At 44.8% G+C, this 20,650-nt stretch overlaps 1 pseudogene; it reads left to right on the top strand.

Moving 5' to 3' along the window:
* The first annotated feature begins 18,554 nt into the window (after window positions 1–18,554).
* LOC128047558 (protein lin-28 homolog A-like) lies at window positions 18,555–20,194 on the top strand (annotated as a pseudogene).
* Window positions 20,195–20,650: the final 456 nt, after the last annotated feature.

Here is a 20,650-nt window from a genome sequence, read left to right on the forward strand (position 1 = left end):
TAAAACTCCATACTTCTAATGAAGGGGACATGGGTTCGATCCCTAGTCAGGGAACTAAGATCCCACATGCCATATCCCTGGTCAGGGAAATAAGATCCCACGCGCCACACAGCACTGCCAAATAAATAAAGTGATAACTTTCATGTCATGTGAATTTTACCTCAATAAAAAAGGAATATTTGACCTTGCTTGGTGAAAAAAAACCTTCAGAATGGGAGAAAATAATAGCAAATGAAACAACTGACAAAGAATTAATCTCCAAAATATGTAAACAGCTTATGCAGCTTAATACCAGGAAAACAAACAAACCAATCAAAAAGTGGGCAGAAAACCTAAACAGACTTTCTACAAAGAAGACATAGAGGTGGCTAATAAACATGAAAAGATGCTCAACATTGCTCATTATTGGTCTAGTCACTAAGTCATGTCTGACTCTTGCCACCCCATGGACTGTAGCCCATCAAGCTCCTCTGTCCATGGGATTTTCCAGGCAAGAATACTGGAGTGGGTTGCCATTTCTTTCTCCAAGCTCATTACTGCTGCTGCTGCTGCTGCTGCTAAGTCGCTTCAGTCGTGTCCGACTCTGTGCGACCCCATAGACAGTAGCCCACCAGGCTCCCCCGTCCGTGGGATTCTCCAGGAAGAACACTGGAGTGGTTTGCCATTTCCTTCTCCAATGCATGAAAGTGCAAAGTGAAAGTGAAGTCGCTCAGTCGTGTCCGACTCTTCGCGACCCCGTGGACTGCAGCCTACCAGGCTCCTCCATCCATGGGATTTTCCAGGCAAGGGTACTGGAGTGAGGTGCCTTCTCCGAGCTCATTATTAGAGAAATGCAAATCAAAACTACAATGAGGTGTAATCTCATACTAGTCAGAATGGCTATCATCAAAAAGTCTACAAACAATAAATGCTGGAGAGGATGTAGAGAAAAGGTAACCCTCTGACACTGTTGGTGGTAATGCAAATTGATACAACCATTATGGAGAACAGTATGGAGATTCTTTAAATAACTAGGAATAATATTAAAATAGGACCCAGCAATCCCACTCCTGGGCAAATACCCTTCAGTTCAGTTCAGTTCAGTTCAGTCGCTCAGTCCTGTCCGACTCTTTGCGACCCCATGAATCGCAGCACGCCAGGCCTCCCTGTCCATCACCATCTCCTGGAGTTCACTCAGACTCACGTCCATCGAGTCCGTGATGCCATCCAAGACACATGTATCCCAGTGTTCACTGCAGCTCCATTTACAATAGCTAAGACAAGGAAGCAACCTAGATATCTGTTGACAAATGAAAGGATAAGGAAGTTGTAGTATGTGTAGACAATGGAATATTACTCAGCTTAAAGGAACACATTTGAGTCAGTTCTAAACCTATTATACAGAGTGAAGTAAGTCAGAAAGACAAATATCAGACAAATATCAGATATTAATGCGTATGTATGAAATCTAGGAAGATAGTACTGACAATCCTATGTGCAGGGCAGCAAAGGTAACACAGACATAAAGAACAAACTTTTGGACACAGTGCGGGTAGGAGAGGGTGGGCTGATTTGACAGAAGAGTACTGAAACATACACATTACCACATGTTAAACAGATAGCCAGTGGGAGTTTTCTATATGACACAGGGAACCCAAAGCCAGTGCTCAGTTACAGCCTACAGAGATGGGATGGGAGAGAGATGGGAGGAGGGATCAAGAGGGAGGGGACACAGGGATCAGTCAGTTCAGTTCAGTCGCTCAGTCATGTCCGACTCTTTGCAACCCTATGGACTGCAGTACGCCAGGCTTTCCTGTCCTTCACCAACTCCCAGAGCTTGCTCAAACTCATGTCTATTGAGTCGGTGATGCCATCCAGCCATCTCATCCTCTGTCGTCCCCTCCTCCTCTTGCCTTCAATCTTTCCCAGCATCAGGGTATACCTATGTATACCTGTATATCTGTAGACACATGTATACCTATGGCTGATTCATGTTGATGTATGGCATCATAATATTGTAAAGTAGTCATCCTCCAATTTTTTAAAAAAGGAATATTTGATAGAGATTGTGGGGGGAGAAAGTCTAGGGAATGGGAGAAAAAAAGATCCTAAGGAAAAAATATGTGAAAACTAAATTTTACGTTCTATACACTACAATGGTTGAACGAAGCTCAAACTAATAATAAATTTAAATACATGATACATGGTAAATTGTAGTCTAAGAATGACATAAATAAGAGTCAGGAAGGAGGACGAAGCCCTCAGAGAGGACTAGAACGTCAGATCTAGAATGTAAAGGCCCCCGAGGTATCACTCAGCGTGTAAAGATAACTCAGGTTCACACAGAACAGATAATTTTTCTCTAGGTCCACCTTCAACCACTTGTAGATGAAAACTCGAGCACCACCTCCATTACGCTGGCTCTGAGAATGTGGTTCTGGAAATTCTCATAGCTAGTCCCTGCATTCACAAATAAAGGATTGTTCAGCCACACCCTTGGCTGAAAGGTGCACGCTTCCTAACAGTGAATCCCCTAATTGTAGTATCTTTTGCAAACTGGGTAGGCTGAGAATATTCTAACTCATCAAAGACTAGTTCTTTTTTGCCTATCAGTTCTTTCCTCAATTTCTCTCTCACAAATTTTACTGTAAGCAGCAAGGAAGAAAACAAAACAAAACAGCTGCACATTTCACACTAAGCTTGGAAATCTCAACCAAATATCCAGCATCACTGTTACAAACCCTGCTTTCCATACAACCTGGAACACACTTCAGCTCAGTTTCCCGACACTAAATACCAAGGATTGCCTTTCCTGCAGTTTCCAAATGTTCCTCATTTCCTTCTGAACCTTCACCAGAAGTTCCTTTAACGTTCCTGTTTCTAACAGTGTTCTGTTTATGATGATATATGGATTCTCTATGACAATGCAGCCTTGCACACCTGAGCCCTCACAGGCCGAATCTTTAACAACCATATTTTTACCAACTGTCTGTTCAAAGCAATCTTGGATTTTTCTATCGTGTTCTCACAATTCTTCCAGCCCTACCTATTATCCAATTCCAAAGCCACTTGCCTATTTTAGGTATTTGTTACAGCAGCACTCCACTCCCCAGTGTCAAAATGTGTATTAGCTTGTCGTGGCCGCTTTAACAAAATACCACAAAGTCGGTAGCTTAAAACAACAGAAATTCAATTTCATGAAAGTACTCATGGTGCAATTGCAGAAGTGCAACTCTGTTTATGTTTTCCCTTTTCCTATTTTCCTTTTGCATAAATCAGGTCTGTGTTATGATTCCATTTTATTTCCTTTTTAAGCTCATGAGCTATAACCCTGTTTTGTTATTTTATTTTAAGGTTTAGAGTACATATCATTACCTGATCACAGTCCACCCCTTCAAGCGCTCTTGGCCCAGTCATCTGTATTTAACAAACCCTCCAGGGATGTTGGATTTTGTGATACACTGTGGTAGAGATGGCCACGTCTCCAGCTGTATCACTGGAGAGCTGACTGACTCAGGTAATAACTACACAGTCACCATCTACTAAAAAAAAATCTACCAAATTCCAAGGGTTTACATACACTTCCATTTAATCGACACATACCCTGAGCAATGGGACTGTTCATTCCTTTGCACAGATGAAGAAGCCAAGGCTCAGTGGCTATAAATGAGCTGCCCAAGGTCCCCTGCTGGCCAAGGGCAGCACCCACGCTCAAGTCCGGTGAATATGACTCACACAGGCCATGCTCTGCTGCCAACTTACCCTATCACCCTTGAGAGATTCAAGGCTAGTGGGGTGCAGGGAGCATCCCCTTGCTCTGTTTATGCAGGAACCCCCAGAATACCCACTGCCTGGCTTGGGAGAAGGCAGTGTGCCCTGCTGTGCCTTTTATCTCCCTGTGTGGTCCAGAGGGGCCTGGGACCAGAGAGAAGGCCCCAGATGTGTGCTTAGCTGCTTCAGTTGGCCAGAGGCGGGAGTGGAGGCAAGGAGTGCTGGCCATCTACCCAGGGATCAGATGGAGGGCAGGCACGGCCTGCACAGACTCTAGCAGTAGGAGGCGACGGCTCACAGTTAAGGAGACTATAAGGGAGGAAGAATAAGTTCCTGATCATCCCTCTTGATCAATACACCCAGGGAGACACCTGTGACAGAGCAGGGGTGTGGTTTTGCTCATGAAGCTTGAAGCACAGAGGCAGTGTCCCAGCTCTTGCCTGTCCCCACTGACCGCTGAACATGCAGCCAACTGTCCAAGTCCTATGCAGGCACAGGGCCGGGCACCTGGCAACTTCGGTTTAGGGGGTCTAGCCCTGAGCACCATCCTTCCATCCTAGGCCCACCCTCTCTCCAGCCCTGCTCAATCCTCTGCACAGGTTGGCAGTGACCTTTTCCCGGGGAACTTGGCTGCAGCTGTTCCTTGCGCCTGTCCTGAGGCCCACACTTTCTGGTGTCTCTGGCCTTCGAAGTCACACCAGTTCAGCGTTGGTCCTTTGTGAGACTCCTCTGATGGCTCAGACAGGGTGATGAGGGTTTTTCACAGGACCCTGTATCGTGTGGCCTGTAACTCCTCACGGGACCATCATGGCTTCCCTGGAATCAGGCTCTCTGCAAGTCCTCTCTGTAACCTGTTGAGTCTGTGAGCTCTTGTACGATGGGCTTGAATCAAGGTCACCTCCAAAGATGTCTGAGCCCCTTTGCAACCATTGCCAAAACCTCCCCTGATCATCACCAGCAGGCTTCCTGACCCCAAATTCGGCAAAAATGCCCATCCTGCTAGTCACCCTAGACTGCCCTAACCAATCACCTAATGCCAAACCTCCAGCAGGGATTTTCTTTGTCCTGAGGCCATAAAAGTTGACTACTAACCCATGAAAAGCGTTGATTCCCCCGGTCTCTCAGGAGGTCAGCCAGCTGTGCTTGCAGTGCCCTTTTGCTCTGTGCTCTTAATAAACTCATTCCCTCTGACATGCTCTGGGTCTGGAAATTCTTTTCCAAGCTCATGTTTGGACTCTGCCTCAACACAAGCGGGGGCCTCCTGGGGAGTTCTGATGGACTTCTGGCTAGCTCTGGGGAGCTGGCGGGGGGGGGTCTGTGGGACCTGGCAGTGCCCAGGCGGGTTGGACAGCTCTAGCTCACCTGCCCTGGGGAGGGAAACTGTGCCCAGCATGCCTGCTGCCTGAGGATTCCACACTCTCAAAAACCTGAGTCACAGCTTGGGGTGGCCCCAGCAGGAGGTGTCCCTGGGCAACCGCAGAGGGGCTATTTTAGGTTCTGTTGTATTTTTCATAAGAAAATATTTTTAGACCAGATTCACCCTGAGTGGCAACATGTAGCTTCAAGCTAATTATGCAATTAATCAGCGGGAGTGGGATGGTGCGGGTGTGTGAAGAGCGCACTGTGCCACTCGGCTGGCTGGGACCCAGGTGGGAAGGCCACGGCCACCGAGAGCAGAGACCACACAGAGTCCAAGACACTTGCCATCTCCTTCTCTCAGACCAGCCTGCCCTGACTCCAGCAGGGAAACTGAGCACCCCCCCTACCAGGGGCTGGGACTGCCTACCCACAGCTGCAGCTCCCCTGAGAGAAGGAGAAAGGCCCCCTGTCCTGCTCCTGGGAGTGGAGATACCAGCCAAGACTGGGCCCTGCAGAGGTCACAAATCTGGGAGCCGGCCTGCTCAGGAACTATGTGGGGCCCACAGTGCAGAGATGCTGCATGGAGCTATGGGAGCCACACCCTGAGTCAGGGTATTCACCGACCTGGAGATCGGGGCCAGGAGCCCACTCAGCCCACCACCTGACTCAAGGCTGCCTCCTCTTCTTAACTCATACCAAGCCTCCCTAAGAGTCAGGGTGGTTCAGAGTGATTCCCTGACGGCCCTGCTGAGTGAACGTGTAGGTGACTGAGCTGCAGGTGGAGAGGCCTTTCCTCTGCTGGATTCCAGGGAAGCCCCACCACCGGCAGATACATCCCTGCTCTGAGGGACGACAGCACATTCTGTCCCAGAGTCCACAGCCAGGGTGAACCCTCTGACCAGTGCAGCCGCACCCCGCCTGCTGCTGCGCCACGTGGCCTCTGCACTCAGACCCCAAGTTTCTGCCATGGGACTGGGGACTGCAGTCGGTAATCAGGGTTCTTTCTATCTTTCCCTTTGGCTCCTGCACTTAAGAAGTGGGGAGTTCTGACTTTCAAAAGGTTGACTTTGATAGTGCTTTACTCATCTGTGGGGCTTCCCCATGGTTCAGCACCCAAACTCTGCCTGAGATGCAGGAGACCTGGGTTTGATCCCTGGGTGGGGAAGATCCCCTGGAGGAGGGCCCGCCCAGCACCACACTCCAGAAAATCCCATGGACAGAGGAGCCTGGCAGGCTACAGCTCATAGGGTTGCAAAGAGTTGGACATGACTGAAGCGACTAAACGTGCACACACTCAGTTGTAAGGGTAACGAGAAGTTGAAACCGGCCAGGAGACACATCCTGCCTCCTCAGGCAATGTCACCTCCCAGGTAGCTGTAAGGGTTGCTCAGAGCTGTGGGAAGCAGCTGCTTCCGCTATGTTGGGAGCCCCACAACTCCTGGCCCTATGACAAAGCCACAGCATCCCCAGGAGAGTCTCCTGCCCCCACAAGGACTCCCTGAGCCTCCTTCCTTGCCTTTTGCTCTTTGCCCAGCACTGCTCAGCTTAACAAACTCCTCTGCTCTTGCCCTATTCAACTGCTGACTGGTAGTGAAGAGTGTCGCCGGACCCCAGCCCACCCAGAGACATTGCCTGTGGCCTGCGTCATGTGGTGCGTCCTTTGCCCGGCCGGCCTGGCAGGTGTCTGCTTAGACACCTGTCCCCTCCCCAAACTGAGCACCACAGAAGCTGATGTTGACAGGGATCTGATTTCCCTGCTCCAAGGGCTCCTCCCAGCTCTCCTCCAGGGGTGTTGACCCCTTGCCCAGCCTGAGCTGGGACCAGCCTGGCCCTGTTCCCAGGCAGCTGGAGGAGGTAGGCGAGCCTGCCACTCACCACCTACGGTGCTACCCCGGCAGGTGCCTGCTGCCTGACCCAAAATAGCCCGAGCTGGGGAAGCGGAGTGTGACAAGGATCACGCAGACCAGCTGTTGGGAACTCAGCACCCTCTCCTCCTCCACCTCACTCGCTCCCATTTAGCTCGAGCTCCATTTCCCTGGCGACTTCTCTGCTGACTGCCTCAGCCCTCCGGGGGGGGCCCCCGCCCCTCCCTTGGGCATGGAGCTTCTACCCCTGGGAGATGAGCGGTAGGAAGAGGTGACGGAGCTCTGTGGGGAGAAGACAGGACAGCAGATGCAGGCTGTCGCAGAATTTTGAAAGATGGAAACTTGGAGGATGAGCGGTACCTGACTTCACAGAGTGGAAAGGCCGAATCTTAGCTAGCACCAAGGGCAGGCAGGGCATCAGTAAGTGAGAAGCAAGCCTGACTTCCCACAAGGCGGGGGGGGGGGGGGGGGGGGGGGGGGGGCGGGTGGAAAGGGGAACTGTTAGCTGCCCCCCGCCCCCAACCCCCTGCCGCTGCCGCCTGGGCTCTGTTGTCATCTCCTCTGGTTCCCTCCTCTTTTCCATCACTCCATCTCATCAGCCTGGGGACACACCAAGCTTAATCCCACCCAGGGCTTTGGGGCTCTCTGTTCCTCCTGCCTGGATAAGCTCTTCCTCCAGAAACCCACAGGGCTTTCTCGCCCTTGTCAGGCCCCTACTGTCTCCTCTGTCCGCTCTGAGAAGACTAGAGCCCTCCCTGGAGCTGCCTTCTGCTAGTAGTCGGTAAGGCTCTGCTGAGAGACCCAGGGAGGGTTTGAAAGTTGCTGGGAAGAATAGCCCCCAGAGTCGTCAGCATTTTTATCTACTCTTACTTCATCCCTGGTATCAATTTACTTCTCCATCTCAGCTTTTCATAGTACCTAAAGGAAAGAGTCGGACGTGACTGAGCGACTGAACTGAACTGAAAGGAAATAGCTAAGTAGATATTAAATTCTACTTCAATTTCTAAGTACTGTGTTCTGTATTTTATGTTTGTTTAAAGGCTAAGTGCAAACACTGTTCCCTTTTTAGCACCTATACCATTTTATATTTCACCATCTGTGTCTCACACACACACACAAATGCTGCATGAATCTGAGAGTTGGCAATTCTCAGTAGTCTTGTTTCCTAAATTCTTCTGGCCATTGCAAGGTAAACTTCGTGTCTTCGATACTTGATCAAAATAACTTTTAAAAAGTCCAAATACTTGAGCATTGGGTTTGGGTTTTCCTTTTTTTTTTTTAACAGTAGAAGTTAGATAAAATTTTAGGTCAAACCATGATGTATTCCAATCCATAGACATTGTTACATCTCTAACACACAAGCTCGTGACATTAAAACAAAGAAAGCATATAAATGCTGAAGACTTCCAAATCCAATTGACTAGGAACAGAAGTAACTGACATGGAGGTTGGCTGCTTCCCCACAAGATGCTGGACTGATAATATTTCTTCCCATTCCTCTTTCCATCTCTGACCATTCTTTCCCTAATTCTTACACCATAAAGGTTTTTATCATTTTTTTGTTCACCTATTGCTTTGCCCTGGCCCAGAAAGATAATGTTATCATTCACATATCTCAGGCTGCTACAGTTCAGTTCAATTCAGTTGCTCAGTCATGCCCAACTCTTTGCGACCCCATGAACCGCAGCATGTCAGGCCTCCCTGTCCCTCACCAACTCCCAGAGTCCACCCAAACCCATGTCCATTGAATCGGTGATGCTATCCAACGATCTCACCCTCTGTCGTCCCCTTCTCCTCCTGCTCTCAATCTTCCCCAGCATCAGGGTCTTTTCAAATGAGTCAGCTTTTTGCATCAGGTGGCCAAAATACTGGAGTTTCAGTTTCAACATCAGTCCTACCAATGAACACCCAGGACTGATCTCCTTTAGGATGGACTGGTTGGATCTCCTTGCTGTCCAAAGGACTCTCAAGAGTCTTCTCCAACACCACAGTTCAAAAGCGTCAATTTTTCATCGCTCAGCTTTCTTCACAGTCCAACTCTCACATCCATACATGACCACAGGAAAAACCATAGCCTTGACTAGATGGACCTTAGTCGGCAAAGTAATGTCTCTGCTTTTGAATATACTATCTAGGTTGGTCATAACTTTCCTTCCAAGGAGTAAGCGTCTTCTAATTTCATGGCTGCAACCACCATGTGCAGTGATTTTGGAGCCCCCCCCCCGCAAAAAAAGTCTGACGCTGTTTCGACTGTTTGCCCTACAAACAAAGGTAATTCATGTTACTCTCTCTGTACATCCCAGGAAACATATATACCATCATATGTAAAATAGATAGCCAATGGGAATTTGCTGTATGATGCAGGGAGCTCAAACCAGGGCTCTCTAACAATCTAGACTGGTAGGATGGGGAGGCAGGTGGGAGGGAGGTTCAAGAGGGAGGGTATGTAGGTATACCTATGGCTGATTCATGTTGATGTATGGCAGAAACAACACAATACTGTAAAGCAATTATCCTTCAATTAAAAATAAATAAATTTAACTTTTTCAAAAAGAAAGGTAATCTAAGCTTCAAATGTTGGATTTGGTACAATGTTGGGAATCCTATAGCTCTGCCAGTTGCAAACTTCTGCTTGACTTCTGAGGCCTCTGTTTCTCTGAAACAAGAGATCAGTGCTTCTGGGGAAGTGGAGACACAGTTACATGAAATACATAAATAGGTCAACTGGCTTAAAGAAGTATCCCTAAGGTATGCAACAGGGCCAGCTTTATATATATATGAGACTTAGTTTTCTCCATTGCCTCAAAAAAACAAAAAAAGAAACTTGACATGGTTCCTATGTGTCTTTATATTGGAATTGTTGTTCTCTTTCCTTATTCCTGCAACTTGTCACCTTAAAAAGAAAAACTGTCCTCTCTTTTTTAAATTTTAAAGATAAGGTTTTCCCCATTATTCTTGATATTTTAGGAAAACAACAATGTATAATAAATTGGAAAATCACATATCTCTGCTATAATAGCAAAGAAGCATTTTAATCAAAGCTCTACTAAAAATCCTAACAAGAAAAGGCAGTGCAGCTATTATGGAAAATAGTATGGAGGCTCCTCAGAAAACTAAAAATAGAGTTGCCAAAGGAGCCAAGAATCCCACTCCTGGGCATATATTCAGACAAAACCATAATTTGAAAAGATACATGCATCCCTATGTTCATAGCAGCACTATTCACAATGACCAAAACATGGAAACAGTCTAAGTGTCCATAGATAAGTGAATGGATAAAGAAGATGTATATATACACAGTGGAATACTACTCAGCCACAAAAAAGAACAAAATAATGCCATTTGCAGAAACATGAATGGACTTAGAGATTGTTTACTGTGAAGTAAGTCAGATAAAGAAAGACAAATATCATATGATATCACTTAAATGTGCAATCTAAAATATGGCACAAATAAACTTAGGAAATAGACTCACAGACCTAGAGAACAGACTTGAGGTTGCAAAGGGAGGGGAGGATGGGGAGGAGGAAGAATGGATTGGGAATCTGGAGTTAGCAAATACAAACTATCACATATAGGATAGATAGACAAGAAGGTCCTACTGTAGAGCACAGAGAACTGTATTCAGCATCCTGTGATAAACCATAATGGAAAAGAGTGTGAAAAAGAATGTATACCTATATATAACTGAATTACTTTGCTATACAGCAGAAATTAACACAGCATTGTAAATCAACTATCTTCAATAAAAAAGAGACATTGCATGATTATAGAAAAATCAAAAAATGAAAGTTAATAGAAAAAAAATCATGAATGTCAAATTATCACCACAAGATGCTGCTGCTGCTGGTACTGCTTTTTGACCTAAGCATGAAAGTTACAATATGATTCACAGTTACTCAACATTCAGTGAAACACCTGACACAGAATTATTGGGTTGGCTAAAAAGATTGTTCAGGTTTTTCCATAAGTTGTGATGGAAAAACCCAAGCAAACTTTTGACAATACTTCTATACTGTGGGCTTTTGTAGGGAAGGACTAGTACTCATTCTGAATACTCATAGTCCAACACAGCAATAGGAATAACAGCAGACACTCAAGCATTTGCTGAATTGACATGTTCCTTTTCTTATTAATGTACTCAATTCTTGGCAGTTCATCTACTATATAATATTTTGTGGTTATTGTTCAAGAGCATTTTGCTCCCCATTCCCTAATCCTCTATAGTGCTTAAGACTAGAAAAATAATCACATATTTGTTTCTTATCCAGCTCCTTGAGCCTCAGTGCAAAGCATTTCATTTGTTTTGTTCAGTGCTGGGTGCTCAGTACCTAGAACAGTGCCTGGCGCATACTAGGCATGCATGTCTGGATGAACAAATAGAAAAGGATCTGACTTGGCTATAAAAGATATTTACTTAATCATATATTAAAAAGTAAAATTAATTTAAAACCATATCATAAGAGGGACTTCCCTGGAGATCCAGTAGCTAAGACTCCGTGCTCCCAATGCAGGGGCCTGGATTTGATCCCTGGTCGGGGAACTGGATCACACGTGCCACGAGTAAAGATCCTGCACACTGCAACTAAGTCTGACACAGCCAAATAAATAAATACATATTATTTTTTAAAAAAGAAGCCGTCATGAGATAATGCCACTGGAAGTTAAGGGCAGGGAGTAGAGGGAGGAGGGGATGTAAGCAGAACCAAACTCTTAGTTTCCTTGAAAGCAGGCTCATCACTTAGTTGACATCTAAATGGAAAAATCAAGGAATAGCAATGTAAGCATTTTTCTTAGAATCTGAAAGTATATACCAGATGGAAGAGCTGTAAAGCCTAAATGAGATCCTCCTAGGGGTGGAGAGCGTTAGGGCAAAGGACTGCCATTTTTCTTTATAAGCCTTGTAATAGGCGTAAATGTTTTATACAGACAATGTATACAGATTGCTTGGATGAAGTTTGAAAGTCAGGTAATCAAAGATAACTTTGTTTTAATGCTTTATGTCATTAAATTCACTCGCTTAGCTTGATTTTGTTAAATCTAGGCAACTTTTTTAGTACTTTTTAATGAAACTTTTAATTTTTAAATACAGATTCATATGAAATTCTAATAAATAATACAGAGAGGTTTATTAGCACATTTATAATGTACTTTTTACCCAATTTCTTTCAATGATAACATCTTGTAAAACTATATTACAATGTCACAATCGGGATAACCAACCACAGATACAGTGGGGAGACACAGTATCTCCATCACCACAAGGATCCTCATGTTGCCATTTTATTGTCATATATGTTCCCCCCACCTCAGCTCCCCCAAGGAAAAGAGTTCCCTGCCCCTTAACCCCTGGGAAACATCAATCCATTCTCCATTTCTATAATTTTATCATTTCAAGAATGTTATGCAAATGGAGTCATGAAGTATGTAACCTTGGCTTTGTTTTTTTTCACTTGGCATAATCCTCTGGAGTTTCATTCAGGTTGATGCATGGACCAATAATTTGTTCTTTGTTCAGCTCAGCTCAGTTCAGTTGCTCAGTCGTGTCCGACTCTTTGCGGCCCCACGAATCGCAGCACGCCAGGCCTCCCTGTCCATCACCAACTCCCGGAGTTCACTCAGACTCACGTCCATCGAGTCAGTGATGCCATCCAGCCATCTCATCCTCTGTCGTCCCCTTCTCCTCCTGCACCCAATCCCTCCCAGCATCAGAGTCTTTTCCAATGAGTCAACTCTTCACATGAAGTGGCCAAAGTACTGGAGTTTCAGCTTTAGCATGATTCCTTCCAAAGAAATCCCAGGGCTGATCTCCTTCAGAATGGACTGGTTGGATCTCCTTGCAGTCCAAGGGACCCTCAAGAGTCTTCTCCAACACCACAGTTCAAAAGCATCAATTCTTTGGCACTCAGCCTTCTTCACAGTCCAACTCTCACATCCATACATGACCACAGGAAAAACCATAGCCTTGACTAGATGGACCTTAGTCAGCAAAGTAATGTCTCTGCTTTTGAATATACTATCAAGGTTGGTCATAACTTTTCTTCCAAGGAGTAAGCATCTTTTAATTTCATGGCTGCAATCACCATCTGCAGTGATTTTGGAGCCCCAAAAAATAAAGTCTGGCACTGTTTCCACTGTTTCCCCATCTATTTCCCATGAAGTGATGGAACTGGATGCCATGATCTTCGTTTTCTGAATGTTGAGCTTTAAGGCAACTTTTTCACTCTCCTCTTTCACTTTCATCAAGAGGCTTTTTAGTTCCTCTTCACTTTCTGCCATTAATGCTGTGTAAAATTCCACGGTGTGGATTTGCCATAGTTTGTTTAAACAATCACTCAATAAAAGACTGTTTTCTGGGATGTTTCCAATTTTCAGCTACTACCAAAAAAGCTGTTATGTATCTTCTTGTACAGATTTTTGTGTAAACCTAAGTTTTCATTTCTCATATATAAATGCCTAGGAATGCAGTTGCTAGGTCACAGTGTAGTTGCATATTTAGGGATTTTGTTGTTGTTATTGCTGCTGCTTGTTTTTCTGTTTTGTTCTTAAAGAACTGCCAAACTGTTTCCCAGAGTGGCTTTACCATTTTATGTTCTCATAAACAATGTATCCAGTGGATCCAGTTTCTCTGCATCCTCACCAGCATTTGGTGTTGTCAGTATTTTTATTTTAGACATTCTGATAGATGTGTAGTGGTTTTAATTCACATTCCTCTGATGGTCAGTGATGTTGAATAGCTTTTCATGTGCTTATTTGCCATCTTTGGTGAGATGTCTCTTCATGTCCTTTGCCCATTTTCTAATTGGGTTTTTTTTCTTTATTGCCTTTTGAGAGTTCTTTGTATATTTTATATTTTATCAGATATGTGGCTTACAAATATATTTTCCAAATATATTGTCTATAGCTTGTCTTTCATCCTCTTAATAGAATATTCTGCAGAGCAAAAGTTTTTAATTCTGAAGAAGCCCAATTTATTGATTTTTAAAGTGGATTGTGCTTTTAGTGTCAAGTCGAAGAACACTTTGCCTAATCCTAGGTCCCGAATTTTTTCTCTTATTTTTTTCCAAAAGCTTTGTAGTTTTAACTTTTACATTTAAGTCTATTATCCTTAGTAAGTTAATGTTTTTTTTAATCAGATATGAGGTTTAGATTGAAGTTCAACTCTTTTTTTTCCCAATGACTATCTGATTTCTGCAACACTATTTGTTGAATAAGCTATCTTTCCTCTACTGAATTACTTTTGCACCTTGCCAAAGATCAGTCAGACTTTATTCTGTGGGTTTTTTTCCTGAGTTCCATATTCTGTTTCATTCATCTATGTAACTAACCTCTACCAGTACCACAGTCTTGATTACTATAGCTGTATAACATCTTAATTTATTATTATTGTTATTTTATTTATTTATTTTACTTATTTTACTTTACAAAATCATGTGGACTAATTCCTCCTACTCTGTTTCTTTTTCAAAACTATTTTGGTTATTCTAGTTCCTTTGACCTTCCATGTAAGTTTTAGAACAATCTCAGCTTGGGAAGAATTGATGGGTATCTCTGCCATGTTCAGTCTGCCAGTATACAAACACAGTACGCATCTCCCTTTATTTAGATCTTCCTTGATTTCTTTCATCAGGTTTAGTGGTTCTCAGCATTCAAATACTCTGCATGTTTTGTTTTAGTGATTATAAACAGTACTGTATTTTTCCAGTTTTATTGACGCATAATTGACAAAATTGTATTTAAAGTATGAAAAATGAAAGTGTTAGTCACTTAATCATGTCTGACTGCAACTCCATGGTCTGTCCATGGGATTCTCCAGGCAAGAATACTGGAGTGGTTTGTCACTTCCTTCTCCAGAGAATCTTCCTGACCTGGGGGTCTAACCCAGATCTCCCCCATTGCAGGCAGATTCTTTGCCATCTGAGCTACTGAGGAAGATTATTTAAAGTATGCAATATGATTATTTGATATATATATACATTATGAAATAATTACCACAATCAAGTTAACATGTCTATCACTTCACACAGTTACTTTTTTGTACATGGTCAGAAAGCTTAAAAATCTACTCACAGCAACTTTAAAGTATTCTGTATAGTATTATTAACCGTGTCACCGTGTCGTGCATTATTCATCTTATAACTGAAAGTTGTAATATAACTTATTCATCTTATAACTGAAAGCTTATACCCTTTGACCAACATCTATCCACTTCCTCCTCCAAGCTCCACCCAAGACCTTGGAAACCACTCTTTCCCTCTTTCCTTCTCTGAGTTTTTAAAAAATTCCTCATATGGATGAGATCATACATATTTGTCTTTCTTTATCTGGCTTATTTCACTTAGCATAATGTCCAGATTAATCCATGATGTTGCAAAAGGAGGATTTCCTTCTTTTTTGTGGATAATTTTATATAACATTTTTTAAAATCTATTTACAACACTCAAGTAGTTTCCTTATCTTGGCTATTGTGAGTAATGCTGCCATGAACATGGGAGTGGAGATATCTCTTTAAGATACTGATTACACTCCTTTCAGAAATACCCCAAAGTGGGACTGCTAAATTGTATAATAGGTCTATTTTAAATTTAATTTCAGTATTCCTGTGTTCAGGCTAACACATAAAAATACATAGATTTTGTTTATCTTTTATCATGTGACCTTGTTGAACTCACTTAACGAGGGTTTGGTGGGGTTTTTGCATATATTTTTGAATTTTCTACGTAAACAATCATGTCACCTGCAAACAGAGACAGCATTACTTCTTCCTTCCCAGGCTGAATGACTTTTATTTTATTTTCTTGTCTTATTGCACCATCTAGACCCATCAGTACAATGTTGTGGCAAGAGTGGTCATTCTTATCTTTTTCCTGAGCTGAGGGGGAAAAGCATTTAGTCTTTCAGCCTGGGAAGGAAGAAGTAATGTTGTCTCTGTCATTAAATTTAAATCAAAATTTAAATTTTGGTTTTTACAGAAATAAAATGTATTTTAAATTTTATAAGTCTTCTCTCACCCAAGAGGGTAATTTTTTTCTATTAAACCCTTGGGAAGGCAATTATCAACTTCCAAAGGCACTTGTTAGTGAAATTAATGATAAACAACTATTTTAATTATTAATAAACAATATATATATAATGAAGAATGTTATTCAATTGATTTGTTAATGCAAAAGTCCCAGAGAGGTAAAGACAAAAGAAATCAATAAGAACAATGGAAACTATGTACAAGATTATTGCTATAATTAATTAGTAAATTACTTTGAGCACTTAAGGCAGCCTGTACTGACTATGAATCTGGATGAGGGCTCTTTTTGCAGGTAGGAATAGTTCTAGTATTAAAAAATGTGAATAAATGCCTAGTAAGTTAAGGATAGTAGCTAAAAAAGTATCATGTTGACTGTAGGTTTTTGATATTAATAAAAACACTTTATCAAGTTGAGCTATTTCCCCTTTGTTGTTATTTTTTCTGAGAATTTTATCATGAATTGGATATTAAATTTTTATAAAATTTTTGTCATAAAATAGACATAACCTAAAATTTACCATTTTAAGTGTTTTAAAGTGTACATCAGTGTCAGATGGTATAAATTCAGTATACTGTTTTGTAGAGAAGGACACAAAGAACTCGGCAAGGACACCTTGTCCCAGGCCTCTCAGCGGGAGGAGTGGAGCTCTGCTGTTGGCAGGACCCTGAGCTTGCGCAAGTACACAAGCTCCTTAAGGAGGGACAAGTTCTCCAGGCTGCCAGGTGTGAGGCCTGCCGGGATTTGCACTTGGGCAGACCAAGGGGCCAGAGACAAGCAAGAACAATCTGCCAGTTCCCTATTGAAAAGCCCCTTCCAGCTTCCTGTCTCCTCTAGGAGAATGTCTTACCTCTTCAGGCTCGCATCCAGGGTCCCTCAGACTGACTCTTCTAAAAGCATCAACCAGGGCAACTCTTGCTCTAAACCCTAATGTCCTGCCCTTCAAATGGAACCCAAGCCCTGCCTGCATCCTCAGTAAGTAACGGTGCCCAGTACTTAAGCGGGGCAAGTCATGGATACACTAACATACATCACCATCACGGACAGATGGAGGGACAGATAGGTACAGATATTCTGGTGAAGGGCTTATGGTTATCATTTAAAAGTTTATTGATTATTAGTTGAGGTTTCATATCTGTTACCATCTTGCCATCTATCAAGCGCATACTTAGAAAGGGTAGATCCCAACACGAAACTTTGTCCATTGTGAAGGGAAAGAGACGATGCTGATTATGTGTGTGAGAGAGAGAGAGAGGATGGGGGAGGGTGCTGATCAGGGGCTGGGGGGCACAGGCCTGCTCGGGCTAGACCACTGCCCCCTACAGGACCTGCTCCTGGATGCACTCGGCCTGATGCTGCCCACATCCAGCACTTCCAGCTTATCCAAGGGGAAGGTGGGGGTGGGAAGTGTCACATCTCATTTCCTTTGACTAGCTCAAGAAGAAACAGAGCTTGGTTTTCTGAGACTCATAATTAAATGAATTAAAATGTTTTCCTTCACGGTGACTTTGCCAGCTCCCGTCCACCTCTCCCTGGCCCTGTTCCCAGCAAGGGGATCGAGGCTGGGAGGACGCGGAATGACATGCTGTGTGCTTCCAGAGCAATTAGCTTGTGCATCGTCATGTTGGGGAGAGATTTATGGCTGGCTCTCGGAGCATTCCAGCCCAGACCTCTGCAGCCCAGATCTGTCTGCTGGGGAAGTTCCTGGAAGCAGAGCCTCAATATTAATTCCAATTACAGTCGGATGAGAACCCATTCATAAGGACTGCCTTTGACAGGCTCTCTCCTGCCGCTCTGGCCTGACCTTGAGCCGCCATCACGGTCGCCAGCCTCAGAGAGAGAGGAAATTGCACTGGGCTCAGCCTCAGGCTTCCCAGCAAGCTGCGGAGGCAGGCCACGCCACGGTGCGCTGCGCTTGGAGGGGGAGAGCCGAGGGAGCATGAGGAGGAAGAATATGAAGGACATGATGTCTCATCACCTTTAGTTGGGGGACCATCCTCAGTGTTCTCCCTAGAATCTTCTGGAAGGGTGGCAGTATGCAGAGGGGGAGGGTCTGAGCTTTCCCTGGGACCACCCTTTGACCTCTACTCCCAGAGCAGGAACCCAAGCCTTTGATGGACCCAGGATTCGCTGCAACCACATCCTCCAAAGGCTCCAGGAGGCTGGGGGCAAAGCCTGACCATCAGTGTCTGCTTGCTGAGCTGTCCCTTGAGGGGTCCTGGGTGAGCAGGGCTGTCAGTGACTGACACACACTCATTATCACATCTGGAGACGGATGATCCTCATGACGCCAAGACCCCAAGGACTAAATACAAACCCAAGGAAGCAATTACCCGAGTATCGATTATGGATTAGGCTAACAACATTGCTAATTACATCAAAAGATGTGTATCCACCGCACCAGCCTGTTAATGGCTTGCATGAGGTATTAAGGCTGCTAATTGGGAAAAACAGCAGGTTTATCACCAGTGTAATGACAGGGTCCCTGGAGAAACAAGATGGCCAAGGCGTGTAGCCTTCCTTTCCATGACCCTGGCTTTCCAAGGATATCCCCCCTGCGATGGAGGCCTTGAGGACCACGTTCATCACCCAAGATCAGAGTGAGTGCCCTGGTCAGCCAGTGAGTGGTGAAGAGTGACACGGGGCCTTCCTTGCAAGGGTGGTGGCTCACGGAGGCCAGGGACTGGGCCCCTTCCTCCAGGCCAGGAACGTGGGGGAAGCTTTGGGTCCCTCTACCGAAATGATTATCTCATGCTTCTCTCTCTGCCAGGACCACTTCTCCCCTTTCCCATCCCCGCCACCACCTACCGCTTGCCTACTTGCCTTACTGCTTTAGGATCACTCCTGGAGACCTCCCTCTGTTCTGCTGATTGGGTGAGTCTCTCTCCTGGCTCTCAGAGGGCCAGTCCCTCCTGGGATAGAAGGTTGAATCACCTCCCTCTCTCCAGACCATCAGCTCAGTAAACAGTGACTAAAAGACCTGATTAGGTAAAAGTTACTGGACCAACCATATGTAGTTCTAGGTTTTTATGTGTTTAGCTTTTTTCACAATTTCTGAGCATTCTATATACTTTCAATATTATAGGGATCGTATTCTGAATAAGATATTTCCTTATTTTATTTTCTTTTAAATTATTGCATTTTATTTACTCAAGAAATACATGAATACATTTTTCATTAAAAACCCAGACCTTATAGTCAATCTCCCAAAGCAAGAGAAATAAAAGCAAAAATGAACAAATGGGATATAATTAAATTTATAAGCTTTTACATAGCAAAGGTAACCATATACAAAACGAAAACAACCTATGGACTGAAAGAAAATATTTGCAAACAATGCAGCTGACAAGGGCTTATTTCCAAAATATACATCAGCTCAATAACCACCAAAAAATAAACCAAATAAACCAATCAAAAAGTGGGCAGAGCTGGGGAAGATGTAGCTGCCTCTTGCCCGAGCCACCCCTTTGCCTCCCGACTTCTCTGGAGCCAGCAGCCACCGGAGAAGGGGCCCGGGGTCGCGGGCTCAGCCGACTACCGTGGGCTGTGTCAAACCAGCAGTTTGCAGGTGGCTGCGCCAAAGCGCCGGAGGAGACGCCGGAGGACGCGGCCCGCGCGGCGGAGGAGCCGCAGCTGCTGCATGGTGCCGGCGTCTGTAAGTGGTTCAACGTGCACAGGGGGTTCGGCTTCCTGTCCATGACCGCTCGCGCAGGGGTCGCGCTCGACCCCCCGGTGGATGTCTTTGTGCACCAGAGTAAGCTGTACATGGAGGGCTTCCGGAGCCTGAAGGAGGGTGAGGCCGTGGAGTTCACCTTTTAAGAAGTCCGCCAAGGGCCTGGAATCTATCCGAGTCACCGGCCCTGGTGGGATGTTCTGTATTGGGAGTGAAACGAGGCCCAAAGGGAAGGATATACAGAAACACAGATCAAAGGGAGACAGGTACTACAACTGTGGAGGTCTAGACCATCATGCCAAGGAATGCAAACGGCCACCCCAGCCCAAGAAGTGCCACTTCTGCCAGAGCATCAACCACGTGGTAGCCTCGTGCCCACTGAAGGCCAGCAAGCTCCCAGCCCCCAGGGAAAGCCAGCCTACTTTCCAGAGGAGGAGGAAGAGATCCATAGCTCTGCCATGCTCCCAGAGGCCCAGAATCGAGCCACAGTGGGTGGGGGCTATCCTTTTGTGATCAGAAAATTTTGAGAAGCAGGCATCAATCGGCAGAGTGGAGAAAGTGGGGACGGGTGGGTAGGAAGCAGCTGGCACTGCCATATGTCTGAGGCTGGAGTCCACAGCATCACCCCCTCTTCCCTCTAGGTGGGAGGAAGGGTGAGGCAAAGAAACTCCAATCAGCCCTATCCAAATGCACACGAGGGCTTTGGGGGTTAACCCTCCCTGCGTGCGTTATCTGAGTCTCCAACCCCAGAATCTCCAGCTTTTGAAAGTGGCCTGGGTAGGGAAGTTGTTTGACTCTTAAAGAAGAATGTGGAATAATACTTCCTATATCAGAGTGTAAAGATTAAGAAGAAAGCAGATTGATGGACCCAACCCACAAGCCACTACATTCTGTGGGAGGAAACATCTCAGAGGGGTGGCAGGGTTTTCCTCATTTTCTCTCCTCATAACTCCCTCTTGGGACAGAATGCTGAGAAATGTCTC

The sequence above is a fragment of the Budorcas taxicolor genome, chromosome 5, assembly GCF_023091745.1.
Source record: "Budorcas taxicolor isolate Tak-1 chromosome 5, Takin1.1, whole genome shotgun sequence".
Classification (NCBI taxonomy): domain Eukaryota; kingdom Metazoa; phylum Chordata; class Mammalia; order Artiodactyla; family Bovidae; genus Budorcas; species Budorcas taxicolor.